We start from the raw sequence: 7,713 nt of genomic DNA, 5'->3' as shown, positions 1-7,713 counted from the left end.
TATGATGAAACATACGCTCCCGTAGCTAGGATGGAAACAATTAGAATGTTATTAGCATTTGCATGTTTTCATGAATTTAAATTATATAAAATGGATGTTAAAAGTGCATTTTTAAATGGTTTTATAAAAGAAGAAGTGTATGTGGAACAACCTCCTGGTTTTGAAGATTCAAAATTTCCAGATCATGTTCTTAAATTGACAAAAGCGCTTTACGGTTTAAAACAAGCTCCTACAGCTTGGTATGAAAGATTGTCAAATATTTTAATTGAAAAAGGTTTTTCAAAAGGAAAGGTTGACACTACATTGTTTTTAAAGCATAAAGGTAAAGACTTATTAGTAGTTCAAATTTATGTTAATGATATAATATTTGGTTCTACTAATGATGTTCTTTGCCAAGAATTTTCTAAGTTAATGCAAAGTGAATTCGAGATGAGCATGATGGGGGAGCTCTCATTTTTCTTGGGACTCCAGATCAAGCAAAGAAAAGATGGCATCTTCATCAATCAAGCTAAGTATGTCAAAGACATGCTCAAGAAGTTTGGACTAGAAAATGAGAAACCACATGACACTCCAATGAGCTCATCAACAAAGCTTGACATAGATGAAGGAGGTAAATGTGTGGATGTTAAATTATATAGGTCAATGATTGGTTCTTTGCGTTATCTAATTGCAAGTAGACCAGACATTATGTTTAGAGTTTTCTTATGTGCTAGATTTCAATCATGTCCTAAGGAATCACATTTACTAGCTGTTAAGAGAATCTTTAGATACCTTAAGGACACTCCTAATTTAGGACTTTGGTATCCTAGAGACTAGTTTTAGCTTGCATGCCTTCTCTGATGCGGATTATGGAGGATGTAAATTAGATAGGAAAAACACCTCCGGTACTTGCCAATTCCTTGAAAATATGCTAATATATTGGTTTTCAAAGAAACAAAATTGTGTTGCATTACCTACCATTGAAGCGGAATATATTTCAGCTAGTAGTTGTTGTGCACAAGTTTTATGGATAAAACAACAACTTTTTGATTATGGAATTGAAGTAGGTACGATTCCTATCAAGTGTGACAATACTAGTGCTATTTGTCTCACTAAAATCCCATCCAACACTCTAGAACTAAGCATATTGAAATAAGACATCACTTCATTAGAGACTATGTCGCTAAGGAAGATGTAGTTATAGAATTTGTTGATACTTTGCATCAATTAGCGGATATCTTTACAAAACCTTTAGACAAAGAAAAATTTTGGACACTTAGGAGAGAATTAGGTTTAACTGACCTATCTTCACTTAGTGTTTAAAATAATTTTAGCACTTTTAAGAATAAATGAAAAATGCTTATAATAGTAATGTTTGATTGCATTCTTTTCTATTAGTTAGGGGAAGTTTATGTTCTTTTGTGAAAATTAATTTTATGTTCAAATGTAGTTTAAGGATTAAAATTGATTGATTGAACATGATTCATTTTCAAATATGAGTTGCCAGTACCACTAGAACTAATTAATTTAGCATTTTGAGTGTTTAAAATGGATTTTTGACATTTTTGTGCTTAATGCATCAATGCATCTAATAGTGCATCGATGCATCCTTGAATGTGAATCGATACACCATGAAGGTGCACCGATGCATGCCTTGAATGTGCATCGATGCACAAGGTCATGCATCGATGCATCCGTTGGGTTTTGGGGTTTAAAATGCTTATTTTCTCATTTGTCTCAACCCTTAAAACTACACCTTCTTCAGCCGCACGCCTCTCTCACTCTCTAAAGTTCTCCTATTGCTCAAAATCAACGAAATTCTGTCAGAATCTTCAAGCTTTTCATCTCTATATCCTGCTACTATCATTAAATCATGCAAAACAACTTCTCATTCTCATTAATCCGAAATTTTCAAGGTAATTTTCTAAAAACCTCTATTTTATCATATTTTGATTTTAGAACTAGTTTAGATTAGTTCTAGGATGAACATTATATTGGGCATTGATTGTTTGATGATTTCAAACTAGATTTTACAACCAATTTCATCAAAAACTCACAAATTTTCAAAGAATTGAAATAAAAAAAATTATCGAAAATATGAATTTAATTTTGATGTTTTTGTTTTAATTAAGTTGTTTTCATGAAAAACTATACATATTATAAATTTTCAAACATTGTTTTATAAATAGTTTTTCAAAACTATGCCCATTAGGATTTGATTTAGAGAACCTTGAATTATTGAAGACTCAATTGAGTTTTGGGATTGATTAAATTGCATATATGTGTTTCAATTTGCAGGTTATATTCATTTTTTCGATTCCTAAACTATGTCTAATCCCAAACACCCTAGAACATCATCGAGTCGTTCTTGTTCAAACCAACCTCCAAATCCCATTCCTCCTCCACCTAATAGTCTAATAGGATCTTGTTTTAATATGCCTGAACGTTGTAGAGATGAATTGTACTCTAGGTATAAAAATTATTTCCAATCCTATAGAATCCGGGAAGAGCGTATTCCTTCTCTTCAAGCCATGATTGATATTGACTTCAAATACCTTCCGATTCTTAAAACTTGGAAGTTTGATAACTTGTTTCACCTCAAACCTATCGTCTATCAACAGTTAGTCCGCATCTTCTACTCCAATGCGGTATGCATTCAAAACCAAACTCAATGTTGGACTATAGCCATTAGATCCTTTCTTTTAGGTCAATATATTAATATTGACCCCGAGACTATAGCTTTTCATTTTGGGTTAGATGATGATGGGTTATATAATGAGAATGAAAATGTGGAATATCCCTATGTTCCAAACTCTAATGTTAGTACTCTACGATCTCATCATGATCATTTTCTTCATTTGATGATCTCTTGGTGGTTTAGACCATCCGGAGGTAGCTACTTCACTCTTCGTACTAGGGATTTATGGTGGATGCACTGTATTAAGAATAAGATCAAAATAAATCTGCCCCAGATTATATTTAGTCAACTAGTGGACATCATAAACATTGTTCCTTCAAAACATGTCGAAACATTGATTTATGGATGTCTTCTTAGTAATCTTTTTATCAAACTCGGTCTAAACGTCTCTCTCGAAAATCCTATCCCTCTTCAAAATCAAATCAATATCACCTCATTGAAGAAAGCAGATTGGAAACAAGACGAGGAAACCGGTCTTTGGGTATTTCAACCCGGTAAGCAAACTCCGAGAGCTAGTTCTTCACGAGCTGCTCCTAGCTCTTCTCGTGCTCCTCCTTCTTTGACACCGGATGCTGACGATGATCTCGAGTTTCAATAACTTATGCAAGATATCTTAGATCATGTACCAGACGATGAGCCTACACCAGAACCAGCACGATAAGAAGATCAAATGCCACCCTATATTCGATCTTTCTTAGAGTCGTTTGATCTGAGGTTTGCCTCCATGGAGTCTCAGATTACTGAGTTTGAGCGGGAGATGCGTGAACGTATGGACGCTCTCACTCTTAAAGTTCGAGCTCATTATCCTCCTCCTCCCAATCCTCCGATGGAGTGAATTTGTTTCCTTGGTATGCTTTCTTGGTTTTCTAAAACTTGGATTGATTTTGATGTTTCTGGATTGTTTATTTGGGATCCTTAAATGTTTGAATTTGTTAGGAGTTATGATTTGGATGCTTGGCTGATTTAACTTATTATATATTTGGTTTGATTTTAACTTTATTATTTTGAGTTTAATGTTTCTTAATTTTTGCATCATATTAGTTCATTATGACCAATTATGCCATTTCAAATTTGATTATGAATATTGATTATGAAACTAATGACTAATCTCTCTTTTGATCTTTGATCTTAGCAGCTTAAGCTATATATATGTATTTAATCAATTGGCTATGTTTTTCAAAACCTTGTTTAAATTGATTTTTTAAGTCTTTTTGATTTAACAAAAAGGGGGACAAGTGTTAAGTGTTAAAATGTTTTAAAGGGGAGAAGTGATAAAGTGTTAAAATGTTTTAAAGGGGAGAAGTGTTAAAGTGTTAAAGTGTTAAAATGTTTTAAAGGGGAGAAGTGTTAAAGTAAGGGGGAGTAATTTCAAACTTAATTTTTCAAAATTTATTTTCAAAGAAAATCTTAAAATTACACACATGTTTTTGTTATATCAAAAAGGGGGAGATTGTTGAAAACATTTTGATGTTTCGATATAACAAATTAGGTTAAATGAGTTTTAAGATTTTACAAATGATTTTCTAAGTATTTTCGATTTAATTACTCGAATATCAAATTATTACTCCAAGTCTTCAAGATCAATTTCAAACCTTACTAAATGTGTAAAATTATGTTTTATACTTAATATATTTTTGAAACAATTTTCACAAAGTATTTTGAACCAAAATCAAGCGTAAAATCAATTTTTCATAGTGATGCACCGATGCACCAATTCATGTATCGATCCACCATGAAATAAATTGAACATTGAATGCATTTCATGCATCGATGCACTGAGGATTTTTATGAAAACATCGAATGCATTTAATGCATCGATGCACCAACCATGCATCGATGCACTCTGGCTATTTTGAAACATCGAATGCACTGATGCACTCTTAGTGCACCGATGCACTAAGGGTCCAATGGTCAAAATATTTGAATTTACACTTGATGCACCTATGCACCATGGATATGCATCGATGCATTGACGCTCCCAACTGAATTTATTAATTGTTTTCACACTTAAAAGACTCTATTGACTCCACTAAGCATCCCCAACATTCAGAATCAATTGAAGGAATATTTAAACAAGTTCTAAAGCCATTGATCAACAACAAGAAAGAAGAAATCATAGAGAATCAAAGAGAAAACATCAAACCTCAAGTTTAAGCATTTTAAGCCTATTTTTCATTCAAATATTCATTTTGCTTTCAAGAACACTACTTGTACTCAATTGTATTCATTTTTTAGTGTTCTTTTCTTTGTTCTAAAATTGTGCAAATAATCTACCTTGTGAGGATTTCCTTGTAAGTTTGCAAATTTGTAATCTTCTCTTTGAGAAAGAGTGTTCTCAAGAATTGGAGTATATTCTTGAGGGAGTTGTAAGGTTATCTCTTTGGCCTCAAAAGAAATAAAAAATTAGTGAATTTGTTGGAAAATCCTTATTTTGGATAGCTAAGGTAGTGGACGTAAACTTTGATTGAGAAAATCGAACCACTCTAAATCTGTAACCCCCTCAGACCGATGCGGATATCCCGATCCGATCTGGAGTGTCACATTAGGGTCACCATAGCGACCCATTGTAAAAATAAATTTTATTAAAACATGTAACTCATAATTGCTTTATCAGCATTCAGAAATAAAACATATTTTCAGACTCGTATATAAAACAAAATACAATCTACATGCCCCCTAATCACATGTACCATACTCTGTAAGCAACGCCGGAAGAACTCTCTTATTGATATCGATAGTTGCACTGGTACTATTCTTTTAACCTACAATGGTGAGTAATAGAGTGAGCTTCGGAAAGCTCAGTAAGACAGAACTACCAAATGATACTACATGACATGCAGATAAATGGGAAGCCATAATTTCCTTATTGAATCAAACGTATACCAATTGCGGAATAATATGGGATTTCATTAGTAGTTCATCGAGTAGAAGCCATGAATCTCAGTTCATAAGAAATCTTTCGTACTATCACATTTTCATGAGGTCGAATAGGATATCTAGTGTGTTCCTTCAGTATGATAAAATCATAATAGGTACATTAAACGAGTAATAGTTCAATAAATCATCAAAAATTCATAAAAAGAGTTTAACTTTTGAAAATCATAGTTTAAAACCCTTTTCTTGTACACCATCTGTATTTCCCAAAATTGCGTCCATATAGCTTACTTTATGCACATAGCAAAAAGAAAGCCGACTTAAGGATAGGCTATGAAGCTTGTATCCTTAAGCCCAAGTCAATGAGTCCATATAGCTTACCCTAAGCACACAGCAAAGGAAAGCCGACCTAATGAAACCTCTTGGGGCCCTCAAGAGTCACATTAGGCCCGTTTATTAGCTTGATCAGAGCTATACAATTGTAATTCAATCCAACCCAAAAATCAATATCCATATACCAGTCATCAAAGTCCATAAATCATCAACAATAAACCGGTGTACCAATAATAGTAAACCATAGATTTCAATGTACCATATTTCAAAACATATAAAACAATTATGTAGTAAACAGGATCACACTAGAGGATCCAAGTATTTTCAGAGGCCATTGTAGTTATCAACATGGATAACACGAAACTTATACAATTTAATCGGATTCCAGGAACGAGGTTTTATTGAAGAGAATCGATTATTAATCGATCTAGTCAAACATTTAAGATTGATACTTTCGAATCCATCTATTATTCATATGCCTCAGGAAAGTGTTCAAGTATGACCAGAGTAATTTGAGCTGATAAAGGATAAACGAATATTTTGTGCAATTACTATCCATGACAATCGATCGGATTACTGAACAACTTGAGCTGAACAACTCTCAGAACTAGTGCATGTCGACTGGTCAAGCCCTTCCTGGTATTCACTCTATAATACCAACAATTCTTGTCCATAAATCATCTTCAGAAGCATTGCTAAATATACCTTAAGGAATCGAACAAGCATCCTTATAATCTTTATTTTCTTTCCACATTACAACAATATCAAGTTGATAACATATTTGAATATTGGTTCATATCCATAGGGACCGTAAACCATACAAGTTTATTATATTTCCAGACTCATCCAATTACTTACTAAATTCTCCATCATTAAGGTTCCTTGGTTCATTTAGCAATTAATGCTATTCCGATTACTTTAGAGTTTTCTAGAGAAATTCAGACACTTCTGAGTTTTGGATACACGTACTTCCGTTCAGTTCACTTTGATCATATACTAAAATCATTTTGGTATTTGTGATTGATTTATCTCACGAATATCCATTTCTTAATATCGAATGCACTCTAGCGTTGAGCTGAGTACTTCCATAATTATCATCAATCCAAACTTGAGAATACGAACTAGCATTCAAGTGATACCTATGCCATTCAAGTATTGATATAGCACTAACATTGTTTGATCGGCTTAAGTTGCGTTTCACAACTTCAAAGAGCAGTACAACTTCCATGTTTATTTGGATTCCTTAATTAATCCAACATCTACTTAGTCTAGGTCATAAAGGTATTTTGGTCATTTTACAGATTCAGTGTATTTTCATCATTTGCTTCCATCCTGTCTTATTATTAAATTCTAATTTATCATTTATTTCAGTCCCTTCGAACAATTCTGATAAAAGAGCAACCTCTGATAAATTGTTCTTCAGGTATTTACTCATAACTCGGATATTTTCGGGTCAAGTGCTTTCTCAGATTTAACGAACGGAATATCATGAATTTTTTTCTGTACAAAGACATGATCTTAACAATTAAATTCATACTTAATCGAGTTAAGTACGAATCCTCAAAGTACTTTTTCATTTAGGGTCAACTCAGACTATTTATACCTCTCAAGGGCATTTTTCATAATTTCATAACCAGATAATTTTGCTTTCCCGGATAATCTCTAAACTTTAATTTATTCCTTAATAAAACTTCTAGTATCTTGTACAATCCATCTTGGATTTAGAAATCAGTTATTCAGATTTTCTAAGCAAAACCAGTATTTTATGTACACATAGGTAGTTTCATCATAACAATGTCTTTAAAAATTCTTATCTAACTTCCAGAGTC

This window comes from Hibiscus syriacus, unplaced genomic scaffold (assembly GCF_006381635.1).
Source record: "Hibiscus syriacus cultivar Baekdansim isolate YM2019G1 unplaced genomic scaffold, ASM638163v2 tig00117007_pilon, whole genome shotgun sequence".
Classification (NCBI taxonomy): Eukaryota; Viridiplantae; Streptophyta; class Magnoliopsida; order Malvales; family Malvaceae; genus Hibiscus; species Hibiscus syriacus.
This window is presented reverse-complemented; position numbering follows the sequence as displayed.